Source organism: Oryctolagus cuniculus, chromosome 1, assembly GCF_051225735.1.
Source record: "Oryctolagus cuniculus isolate XC-2025 breed Fujian yellow rabbit chromosome 1, ASM5122573v1, whole genome shotgun sequence".
NCBI classification, from domain to species: domain Eukaryota; kingdom Metazoa; phylum Chordata; class Mammalia; order Lagomorpha; family Leporidae; genus Oryctolagus; species Oryctolagus cuniculus.
Genome location: NC_142867.1, coordinates 88955911 through 88969450, shown reverse-complemented (window position 1 = coordinate 88969450; position 13540 = coordinate 88955911).

The following is a 13540-nucleotide window of genomic DNA, read 5'->3' as shown; positions in this document are numbered from 1 at the left end:
AGCCCGCGCTTCTCTCATCTGCGCAGCCTCTAGGCTTTGCGCGCGCACTCTGCGGTCTCCGCGCCCCTTCGCGCCCGCACCACGGCCTCGCGCCAGCCCCGCGTTCCCTATCTATTCACGCCCCGTTCTCTCTCTGCATGCGGCGGCTTCCGCGAATCACACAGCGTAGCTAACGTTTCCGCCACTGGTATTCAATCCAAGTTCCCCGGACTAACCTGGCGAATACCAACCTGGCGGCCCACGTCTCTGCCTCTGGTTCCAGATCTTCGCCTCTTGCTCCCCAGGCTGACTTGAAGAATCCCAAGCTGGCTTACGTCTCCGCCTTGGCCTGCACTCGCAGCTTCATCCTCCCTAACATTTTTCTCTACCCGGTATGTTTCCCTAAGTTTTCTTCCAACAATATTCCTCCATCATTTCTCCTGGCCTCTCCCCACAGTCCGTATCCAAGACTAAGTTTCTTATAGGTTTCACTTTCACTTTCAACCTGCAGTCCGTATCTGAGTCTAAGTTTCTTCTTGCTTTCACTTTAAATCCTAACTTCTTTTCCACAGTCCGTATCCGAGTCTATGCCTAGGCTTTCAATAGCTTCTTCCGGCACCTTTTCCATCCGGCTTTCCCCTAGGCTCTTCTAGTCTCTCTCTCCGGTATTTTCCTGCTTCTCCCCTCCTAGGTTTCCTATCCAAGTCACGGCACCATTATGTCGCTCCCCCTCTTCGTGGAGGAACGACACTAAGCCCTGCCTAGGCTTCATATCCGAGTCACGGCAATAAATCTTTGTAAATCTCAAAAAAAAAAAAAAAAAAAAAAAAAAAACAACCTTTGTTTAACTAGCGTAATTAAATATTATTTAACAAAGTTTATTAACTGAAAACTTATTTAAAAAATCAACTACTTTAAATAGATTAAATACAAGCTGTTTATTAGCACTGTAATAATTTAAGACTTCCAGTGAAGAAGCAGTTGGCTAAATAATTTAAGAGATTGTAATTTTGTCAGTACAGATTTATTGAGTTTACACTATGTCAAAGGCAGTGTATACACTCATAGGATTCAATGATGAAACTGACAGATTGTCTCTACCCTAAAACTGGCATATCATTAAGTTTTATTTCAAAGTCTGATAGAACATTACTCCTTTCATTAGGTCATTATCCCACCAAAGCAGAAATAGTCCCTGAATGGTACTTTTGAGCAGGTTGCCTGAAACATTTTAAAAGAGGCTACACAAAGGAGCTCCACAAGTTCCCTTGAGAACTTGTTTTATAGGTAAGCACATCTCACAGTCAGGATGCTTACGAGATGCTGAGTCCCACTTTTTCCACATAAACACCTCTAAAAAGATTGCTGTCTGAGGAAATTGCAATGAAATGCATATATATTACACTATTATAGTAAGTACTTTAATACTGCTATTATATATTAAAGAATCTTGAAAAATGTTAACATTTTAAATCAAAATAACTAAAACACAAATTCTACACTTAGCTAAAAGACTGAGGAGCAATCAAAATACAAGTTCTATGAATTTTTATTTGTTTGGTTCATTCCTGCGTCCCACTGTCTGGAAAAGTTTTCCTTGAAGAAATGAAGTGACGACATCTATGATATATATGAACTGTCAGAAACAGGCCCTGCAGTTTTATTTGAGATCCATCACTTTGGTCATTTAGTTCATAGCACGATATAGAATCCATGCTCTCATAAGCATGACACTTGTGGAGTCATGGCATAAAAATAAAACAAAAAATGTACATACATTAAAGGCTTGAGTATTAACACAAAATAACATTGAAATTGAGAATATCTCCTGAGAAACCCAAGTGAGAGAAAAAAAATTTCATGAGAGAGATTGGAATTGGGCTGGTTCTTTAAGAACATGCAAGATTAAAGCAGTTGGATGGGAGAAGATGCATTGTAAGATCAGTATAAGAAATGATGAAAAGCAAAGACAGCAAAGGCTTCTGCAGGAATGGCTAAGTTTATTAATTTGGCAGAAGGAGAGATTTTACAGATTATTGAGAAAGTGACATTGGGGAAATACACAGACAGTAAAAATATAGGGATTTAAAAAGCTATCGCAGCCCTCTGATTACTATTCAGTATTAATTATTCTCATTTTCAAAAATAGACATTGTGTTCCCCAAACTTAATTTGAATGCTTTTTTTAAATTTAAAGCAAGCCTACACATGCCCTGTAGTAATGGTTTTTGCATTGACATCTTGCTTTATTTCAGTCACATTGTTTCATTAATTCCCCAATTATTTATTGAGAGACTACAGTATACCTGGCCCCATTCTAGAAACTCATCACATGCTTAACAGACATTCTAATTAGGTAATATCTGTACTTGGACCAAAATAACTTATATGGCTTACACAATGCTATTAAAATGTATTTTGGGCACATGGCTCTAAAATGAGTTTTAGTGACTTAACGAAACACAGCCTCACCAATACAACTTCTAATGCCTAGAACACCCAGCTTCCTTAAGAAAGATGACCATGTTGTAGGTAATCCAAACTATCCCGTTCAGAGTCCAGAGTGCTCACCATTACACTATGGAACCAGGCAACTATCCCTTTCAATAGAGAGCAAAGTAAGAAAGCAAACAGATGGCTTAAAATGCTATCAACTTCTTTTGCTGTTCTTTTCCTCATTTCCTTTTCCTTCTCATGGTATAAAAACTAGATAAGTGTGCAGTACAAGCACAAAGATCTTCCTTGTCTTGCTGCTGCCCAAAACTGCTTTGCACACAGTTTTTATTGAATAAATATTTGACAACCTACCAATCTGAAGTAGTCTTAATTTTTCAGGGGTGGAGGGACTAGACTTTCCCTCTGCTAATGGAGGATATATGGTATTTTTTCAACAAGTGATGAGCCAGAGAGTAATAGAACAGAAACACAGGTTTGAGAAATAAGGCATCCACTGCAGAAATCCTGGGTTGATAGGCTATGTCTTGTGGATATCAGTGGTTTATATACTTGGTATATGCACACCTCTGCATGAGCATGTGAATGTACTGGAAAGATCTATTTAAGGAACTACAAATAATCCATGGCAGAAAGGGATAAAAAAGAGATGACTGCAATAGGGTAATCTCTGTTGTGGGTGATTCAAGAGGGGAATTAGGGAGTGGCACGCCTGAACCAGCATAGTGAGTGTTGGCATGCACCCAGAGAGCTTACACACCCAGAGCTGCCAACATCAAGAGCTGGAGGCATTTTGGATACAGGGAGGAGGGTGCAGGACAGATGGCAGCAATCCACAAGAGTGTAGTGCTGTCTAGTCGAGAACCCAGGGAGCCAGCAGGTGATGGTGGTCACCAGAGGTAGAAGAAGAATTGCAGAGAGGCACCCAATTCAAATCAGCCCCCTCAAAACAAAACCCATGATCCAGTTGAGAAAGGGTGGATGCCATTTTGAATCAGGACTGCAGCCAGGGAAGCCTGCAAGTGTGCCCACAGAGACAGGGCTTGTGAACACAGCACTGGCATGCATTAATCCAATAACTGTGGCATGTGACTCAGAGCTAGGAACTGAGGAAATGGCCCACAGCCCCCACTGCTTCAGAGATTGACCAGGAAGAGGCTGGCAGCTAACAGAAACTAAGGGGCACCACAGAAGCAGTGCTGGGACCTGGGGTCTAGATGGCTACATGAAAAGCTGCAGGGCATAGCTGGGAATCATTGCCCTAGAAACTTCCCCCAGCTAGAACACTGACCAGAACCCCCAAGCCATAACTACCACAAACCTCCTGGTATTCACTGCAAGTGCAGACATTCCAAGAAGACACAGACCCATACGGATCCATAAACTCCATCCCTCTGCCCAAAAAAGGCAAGGGAAGAAAAAAAATTAAAAATCAATTCCAAAAGTGCCAAAAAATAAGAAGCAAAATTAAAATAATAAAAAGAGGAACACAACAGGATTTCAGTATTAGAATGTGAAGATAAAGAGATTGAAGAAATTTCAAAAAGGACATTAAGTTAATAATAAGATTATTAAAAAAAAAAAAAAAACAGAAGCAACTCCATGAACCAAAGAAAACTATACAAGACATGAAAGAAAACTTATCCCAGGAAATCAAGAATATAAAGAGAAATCAAAATGAAGTCTTGTAAATGAAGAATTCAATGGATCAAATAAAAAATGTGATGTAAAGTCTTAACAGAAGACTTGATAAGGCAGAAGATAGATTATCCAAACTAGAAGACAAATCCTCGGAAATCCTACAGAAAACAACAACAACAGCAAAAAAAAAAAATAAAATAAAAAAATGGAAATGTAAAAACAGTGTTGGAGAAGACCTACGGATACTATCAAATGAAAATGACCAAACATATGGGCCTTAGTAGTGTCTGAAGGAGTGGAAAGATAGAAGAGAATAGAAAACCTATTTAGTGAAATAATTACAGAAAACTTCCCCAAATCGGAGAAAGGGATGTTCAACTAGAGGAATCACATATAACTCCTAACAGACATGACCAGAAAAGATCTTCCTCATGACATACTTTAGTCAAATTCTTCACAATAAAACATAAAGAGAATATTCTAAAATGGGCATGAGAAAAATGCCACAACACTTTCAGAGGATCTCTAATGAGATTCATAGCTAATTTCTCATCAGACACCCTACATGCCAGAAGAGAATGGAAGATAGAGTCCAAGTCTTAAAAGAAAAATCTGTCAACTCAGAATACTGTATCCCACAAAGCTTACATTTATGAATGATGGTGGAATAAAGACCTTATTTGACAAAAAGAAATTGATAGAATCTGTTGATACTCATCCAGCCTTATGGAATATGCTTAAGGATGTGTTACACACACAGAAACACAGGAAGATTGCCACCATTATGAAAGAATGAGAAGGCAAAAGAAACTCCCGAAGAATTACAAAAGAAGACCAAAGTAAACAATAGGAATAACTACAGAAAAATGGCAGGGCAAAGTCATTACTTATCAATAGTCACCTTGAATAGAAATGGCCTCAACTCTCCAGTTAAAAGATACAGATTGTCTGACTGGATTGAAAAACAGGACCCATCTATATGCCGCTTACAAGAAAAACATTGTACCAATAAAGAAACATGCAGACTGAAAGTGAAAGGCTGGAAAAAGATAGTCCATGCTAACAGAAACCAAAATAAATAAATAAATAAGTAAGTAAGTAAATAAAAACACTGGAGTTGTCATTCTAATATCAAACAAAATAGACTTTAACATAACAACAATTAAAAACAATGAAGAAGTGCACTATATAATGATAACAGAATCTGCCCAACAAGAAGCTGTGACAATAATAAATGTATATACACCCAATTACAGGGCTCCTGGCTACTTAAAAATATACTAATAGACCTAAAGGGAGATATAGATGGCAATAAAATAGTAACAGAGGACTTCAAAACCCCACTCTCAGCAATGGACAGATCAACCAGACAGAAGATCAGCAAGGAAACAACAGTTAATTGACACTGCTGACCAAATGGAGCTAACAGATATCTACAGAACCTTTCACCCTACAGTGGCAGGATACACATTCTTCTCACCATTGCATGGAAGCTTTTCTAGGATAGGTCATATACTAAGCCACAATCAAAGTCTCAGCAAATTCAAAAATCAAAATCATTCCATGCACCTTCTCTGACAACAGTATAAAGCTAGAAATCAACAACTCAAATATCCCTAAAACATATGTAAATACGTGGAAACTGAACAACATGCTCTTGAGTGAACAATGGGAAATAGAACAAATCAAAAGGGAGATCAAATACTTTCTGGAAACACATGAAGATGGCAATACATGATACCAAAACCTATGGGATACAACAAAAGCAGTGTTGAGAGGGAAGTCCATAGCAATCAGAGCCTATATGAAGAAACTGGAAGAGTACCAAATAAATAAGCTATCCAGGCATCTCAAGGACCTAGAATATCAACAACAAACCAAACCTAAAACTGGTAGGAGAAAAGAAATAATTAAAATTAGATAATAAACAAAATTGAAACCAAGAAAACTATTAAAAAGCAGTGAAATAAAGGTGTTTTATTAAAAAAAAGAAAAAAAATTAATGAAAAAAGGGAGGAGATATAAATAAAATCAGAGGTGAAAAAGGAACTTTAAAAGACACCACAAAAATAAAAAGAATAATCAGATATTAGTACAAAGAGCTGTATGCCAACAAACTGGGAAACCTAGAAGAAATGGATAGATTCCTGGAGAGATACAACCTACCTAAATTAAGCCACGAAGACCTAGAACACCTAAACAGATCCATAACTGAGACAGAAATTGAATCAGTAACAAAGACCCTCCTAACAAAGAAAATCCCAGGAACGGATGGCTTCACTGCTGAATTCTATCAGATATTTAATGAACTAACTCCAGGCTGGTGCCATGACTCAATAGGCTAATCCTCCACCTGCGGCGCCGGCACACTGGTTTCTAGTCTCGGCTGGGGCACCGGATTCTGTCCCGGTTGCCCTTTTTCCAGGCCAGCTCTCTGCTGTGGCCCGGGAATTCAGTGGAGGATAGCCCAATTCATTGGGCCCTGCACCTGCATGGGAGACCAGGAGAAGCACCTGGCTCCTGGCTTCGGATCAGCACGGTGCACTGGCCACAGCGCGCTGGCCGCAGTGGTCATTGGACGGTGAACCAATGATAAAGGAAGACCTTTCCCTCTGTCTCTCTCACTGTCCACTCTGCCTGTCCAAAAAAAAAAAAAAAAAAGAACTAACTCCAATTCTTCTAAACCTATTCGAAATAATTGAAAAGTAGGGAATCCTCCCAATTTATTTCTATGAAGCCAGCATCACCTTAAATCATAAACTTGAAAAAGATACAACAAAGAGAACTACAGACCAATTTCCCTGATGAATATAGATGCAAAAATCCTCAACAAACTTCTAGCCAATTCACTCCAACAATCCATCAGAAAGATCATTCACCTGGACCAAGTGGGATTTATCCCTGTTATGCATGGATGGTTCAACATTTGCACATCAATCAATTTGATACATCATGTTAAAAAAATGAAGAACAAAAACCATATGATTATCTCAATAGACACAGAGAAAGCATTTGACAATATAGAATACCCTTTCGAGATGAAAACTTTAATCAGATTGGATACAGAAGGAACATTCCTCAACATAATCAAAGGAATTTATGACAAACCCACAGTCAGCATCCTGTCAAATGGGGAAAACTTGGAAGCATCCCCCTGAGATCCAGAATTAGACAAGGATACCCACTCTCACCATTGCCAATCAATATTGGCCTGGAAGATTTAGCCAGAGCCATTAGGCTAGAAAGAGAAATCGAAATGATACAAATTGGAAAGGAGAAAATCAAACTATCTCTATTTGCAGATGACATGATCCTACGTAAAGGTGATACAAAAGATTAAATAAAATACTACTGGGGTTCATAGAAAAGTTTGGTAAAGAGGCAGGATATGAAATAATAACACAAAAATCAATAGCATTTGTATACACAGCACCATGGATGATAAAGAATAGCTAAGATCAATCCCATTCCCAATAGCTATAAAAATAATCAACTGCCTTGAAATAAATTTAACCAGGAATATAAAAAATATCTACAATGAAAATTATAAAACATTAAAAAAAATGAAGATACCAAAAAATGGAAAAATAGTCCATATCATTACTGATGCCATAAACAAGAGTGTCAATTTGTTAAGTCAACCACAGGAGTCACTGTGCACTTACTCCTCATGTAGGATCTTTGTCCTTAGTGTGCTGTACATTGAGATTTATTGTTATAACTAGTACACAAACAGTATTTTTCACTTTATGTTTCTGTGTGGGAGCAAACTGTTGAAATCTTTACTTAATGTATGCTAAACTGATCTTCTGTATATAAAGAGAATCGAAAATGAATCATGATGTGAATGGAAGGGGAGAGGGAGTGAATAAGGGGAGGGTTGTGGGTTTGAGGGATGTTATGGGGGGGAGCCATTGTAATCCATATTCTGTACTTTGGAAATTTATATTCATTAAATAAAAGTTAAAAAAAAAGAAGAATCAATGCATCCATACTATAGACAGATATCTACAGATTCAATGTAATACCAATGAAAACACCAAGTATATTATTCTCAGATATAGGAAATATGATGCTGTAATTCATATGGAAACATAGGAGAACTCACATAACTAAAGCAATCTTATACAAAAAAAAAAAAAAAAAAAAAAAAACCTGGAGGCATCACAATACCAGATTTTGACATACTACAGGGCAGTTAAACTAAAACAACCTAGTACAGGTGAAAAAAAAAACAGATGGATAGATGAATGGAACAGAATAGTAACACCAAAAATTGACCAAAGTATCTACAGCCAACTTATTTTTGACAAAGGAGATAAAACCAACCCCTGGAGGAAGGGCAGTCTCTTAAACAATTGGTGCTGGGAAAACTGCATTTCCATGTGCAGAAGTATAAAACAAGTCTGCTACCTTACCCCTTACAGAAAAAATCCACTCAGAATGGATGAAAGACCTAAATCTATGGCCTGATACCATCACATTATTACAGAACATTCAAGAAACCCTGCGAGACATTGGCATAGGCAAAAACTTGTTGGAAAAGATCCCAGAGGCACAGGTCATCGAAGCCAAAATTGACAAATGAGATTATATCAAATTGAGAAGCTTCTGTACTGCAAAAGAACAATAAGCAAAGTGAAGAGGCAACTGACAGAATGGGAGAAATTATTTGTAAACTACACAACTGATAAAGGATTAATAACCAGAATATACAAAGAGATCAAGAAACTCAACAACAACAAAACAACCCAGTGAAGAAATGGGAAAAGGACTTAAACAGATATTTTTCAAAAGAGGAAATCCAAATGGCCAACAGACATATGAAAAAATGCTCAGGATCACTTGCCTTTAGGGAAATGCAATTCAAAACCACAATGAGATTTCATCTCACCCCCATTAGAATGGCTTTCACACAGAAATCAACAGATAACAAATGTTGGTGAGTATATGGGGAAAAAGGTCCCTAATCTACTGTCGGTGGGAATGTAAACTGGTAAAGCCACTATAGAGGACTCTATGGAGATTTCTCAGATATCTGAATATAGGACTACCGTATGACCCAACTATCCCACTCCTGTGAATTTACTCAAGGGGAATGAGATCAGCATATGAAAGAGTTATCTGTACCCCTATGTTCATTGCAGCTCAATTCACATTAGCTAAGACATGGAATCAACCCAAATGTGCATCAACTGAAGACTAGATAAAGAAATCATGGGATATGTACACCATGGAATACTATACAGCAGTAAAACAAACAAACAAAAAAATGAGATCTAGTCATTTGCAACAGAATGGATGAAACTGGAAAACATCATACTTAGTGAAATAAGCCAGTCCCAAAGGGACAAATACCATATGTCCTCCCTGACTTGTGATAAGTAATATGTCACCTAAAAGGCAACTGTAGAAGTGAAATTGACACTTTGAGAAGCAATGACTTTGATCAATCCTTGTTTTGACTTGGGGAACAGTTTTTTTTCCCCTTATACTATTTGTTGAACTCATTACTTAGCACAGAGTTAATCACATGTGTATAAAGTTAATTAAAATAGATCTTAGTAAGAAATAAGAGTGGAAATAAGAGAGAGAAGGAAGAGGGTTGGGAGTTTGGTGGGGAGGGCTGGCATGATGGGAAGAATCACCATGTTCCTAGAGTTGTAATTATGGAAATGTATAAAGCTGTATAATTCTGCATACATTCCTGTGGACTTACTTTAAATGTACACTCTAAAAGCTTGTCATGGGATGCCAAATGCATGCGAGCAAGAGTGGATGGGGAATTATTTAAGTGTTAAAGTGATCATAGATCATATAACAGGGGTAGTATCAAAGTGACCATACAGACAGGATTAAGTGTTAAAGAAATCATATAAATAGGATTTTGTGTTTGGTAATAATAATAATAGATAGAATTAAAAAGTCGTGAATGACCCAACATGGAAAGCAGTCCACACAGCCTGACTCATAGACAATCACTTAAAAGTAGCACTAGGACCTCATAATCAGTCCTTAATGCATTCTAGTCTGGCTGAAAAGCCCACCAGATAATTTCAGGCATGGAAATGGCTGAAAAGTGTCCTACATGAAGGACCTCTGTGGGTGAGACCCCAGTGGAAAGAAGTGGTCATCAAAGAAGGCAGTACTTTTCTCTGAATGCAGGAGAGAACTTCCCCTTTGTTTGTGGCCTAATCTAAATACTGAAGGAGTTTACAGATTCAAAAGGCTTCCATAGCCTAGGCAGCTCATGTTAAGAGCCTTAAGTGATTACAAAAGACTGTTAATTGTTAAATTAACAACAGGAATCACGTGTCCTGACTCCCCATGCAGGACCTCTGTGCTCAAAGAGTTGAGAGTTAGGAGAATTAATAGTAAGACTTGTTCTCAAAGATATGCTTTATTTTAGCATATTAAGTAGAATATATTCTTATGTCTCAGAAGTTTTAGATAAGCCTAAATGTCTAACTCCATTGCTTGTCTTCTTAGGTACTTCTTCAATTAATGATACAACTGTTCTCAAAGAAACAAAGTGTATTATTGCAAAAGTTAAAAGAAAAATAAAAAGGATGTAGGAGGAAGGGTGAGAGGGAGAAAGGGAAGATGGGGTTAGGAATTGTTATTATATTCTTAAAATTATGTGTGCTGCATGAAATTTGTTCCATTAATATAAATAAAAAAAATAAAAAAGAGGTAATGGATTCACAGAAGCTTTAGCAAGTTAAGGAATTTGGAAATGAAACTGAAATTAGAAAGGAATATACAAATGCTGGCTACTCTGCTGGCCACACAGGGCTTATAAATAAGGTTGAGACTCAGATTAAAGAGTAAAAATTCTAGCATGTAGGTACACTAAAGTATGCAGAAGTAAGCTCAGTAAGATAAAAGTTAGTGCTACTGTATTATGGATGCATTAGTGTACAATGTCACAGAAACTGAGAAAAATAAATCTAACAATAATACTAGAGTAGTCATAAACGTATTTAAAAAGATGCAAGGTTCAGCCTGATATTCAGTTTAAGCTAAAGACTGACTAGATGCAGGCACAAGCTGGAGCAGGCACCAGGCAATAAACGTGTAGCTAGTAAGGAGACACACCTGCTGAACTAATGGAGATTACTGCCCAGTGTAGAGAGAAACCTAGGGAGAGCCTTTCTGCACAACTGGTGAGGTTATGGGTCAACACTGCATTTCTCTCACCAGCAAAACCTAGAAAAAGTGAGCAATATAACTTCCCATCCTGCTCTGTGACAGGGCTTACCTGGGATGAGAAGCATCTTGGGCTCCCACTTGCTATAAAATTGGGTTATTACTTGCATTCAGCAATCACGGCCCAATAAGGAGGGGCTTTCTAGGCCACAACAGTCAACTGGTAGTTTTAGAAGAAGTACAGCAAATATAAGGGATTTGGGAATGTCGCAAGCAGTGTCCAAGTCTCCCTCTAAGAGGCTAGACAAAGTCACTTTCATTGTAGAGATGAAAAGCATTATCTTGAAATAAACTCCTCTACTTGCCATGAAACCTTAGTTTCTATGCTCAACTCTTAGAGATCAAGGAATCCACTAAGCGAGGCAGATTATTACTGATCTAAGAGCAACTGAATGATTCCAGAGTAAACTGAGGGCACTAGCAAAAGGAGAACAGCTACTCAACGTGTACCACTTCAGAGAAAGGAAATAATTGGGGGCTGAATACCTCAAACAGTGAATCTACCTACAAACCTGCTGATGGAAAACTTGAGGATTTTACTGAGGTCCAAGCAAAAATCTATGCTTTCTCAGATTCCTGAGGCAGTGCCACAAACAAAGGAAAGAAAGGGCCTTATTCCACCACAGGCGTGACACAGAGTCCAGCTAAGCAATCCGTCCCCACCACAGCAGTACTATTTCATCCTGAAAGAGATACAACTTGGCTTGAGCTCAGGGAATACTTGAGTGGCCAGGGACAGTTCCAGCTTGTATGGTGACTCTCATGCATGAACCCTAGCCTTTAATACTCTGCACTGATACTTGGGCCACCCAGAAAGGGTTGACTCTTTGGATAGGGAAATGAAAATCAAGAAGTAGATAATAATGGGGAAGTACATCTGTGGAAAAGAAATGAGGCAGGCCATATGTGACAGCCTACAGAAAACCCATGCAAGTATGAAAGTGTTCCTCGTTTCAGCCCACACCATGTGCTACCACTGGGCATCAGTAAGAGACTGCCCTCAGAATGCATACTGTGGTCCACCAAGCAGAGGACACAGCACTGAAGGTTCATTAACAAAGTGGACACAAACAGACAAGTGTAAAATTAAAGTTGCCAAGAATACAGGTGTGCTTGTGAAGTTAATAATATTCAACAGATGATAAAATGGTATCCAGTTTATCCCTTCAGCACTCAAGGATTTTACCTAAGCTTCCTGGGCAGATACAGGCAGGCATGGCAACCGTCAAAGAATGGCAGATAAATTACACTCATCCACAAGTGGCAGTGCAAAATATGCAATAATGTGTGTGATCACAGCTTCTGGCCTAATGTAGGTCTCCCTCTGTAACAAAGCTAACCAATAAGCAGCAATTTGAGACTGACAAATATTAACTGTTTTATATGATATGTCCCATAATTGAGACATATTTATTTTAAAAGACATGACATACAAGAGTGCACATAACAAAGTAAATCCCACATCACTTCCATGTATCCTATAACCTACAACCAAAGAGTTGCTATAGGAAAAACAAACAAAAAAAATCCAGGGTATTCACATAGCAGATATCAGCACTTACACAAGCCCTAGATATATGAAAGAACAAGATGAACTCTTGGCACAACTGGCACCTACTAAATGCATTATGGGAATATACCCCTAGAGACATTGTATTAGAAGAGTGCTCTTTGCAGAGAAAACTGGCATGGGATACCCCACCAAGTTTGGTGGGATTCAGAGTCCAAGCTTGTTGGGATTCAGAGTCCTGAAGAGTATAAGACCTCACATTTCTGACTGGACTCTGGCCATACTTCAAAATTGGATCTGAGGTCATAACATTCCAAGGGAAAGGGACTCACATTTTTCTGAGGGAAGTCTCCAGGTTCCCCACCTAGGTTATAAATTTCCTCACACAGTGACAAAAATCACAGGAAGCTATGTTACCTCTCCCGCTGTCTCATAGGGTACACTCCTCCCAGGAAACAACTCTGGGCACCTGCTGTTTAAACTACTCATAACTAACCTACTGGTGTAATCCTGTTGAAGGAGGAGGTCTAGAAATGCTCACAACAGCCAGTCAGAACTCAGTTCCAGTCTCCCACTTAAGTGCCAGAACCCCAACCATGTTAACCAAAACTTGTTGTCGTCTGGAGTGCACACTGGCAAGAAAGTGAAATAGAGACCAGACCCAGGACTCAAACCCAGGCCCTCCACTATGGGATTCTGGGGTCCCAAGTGTTGACTTAATCACTGCACCAAAAGCTCACCCTTGGG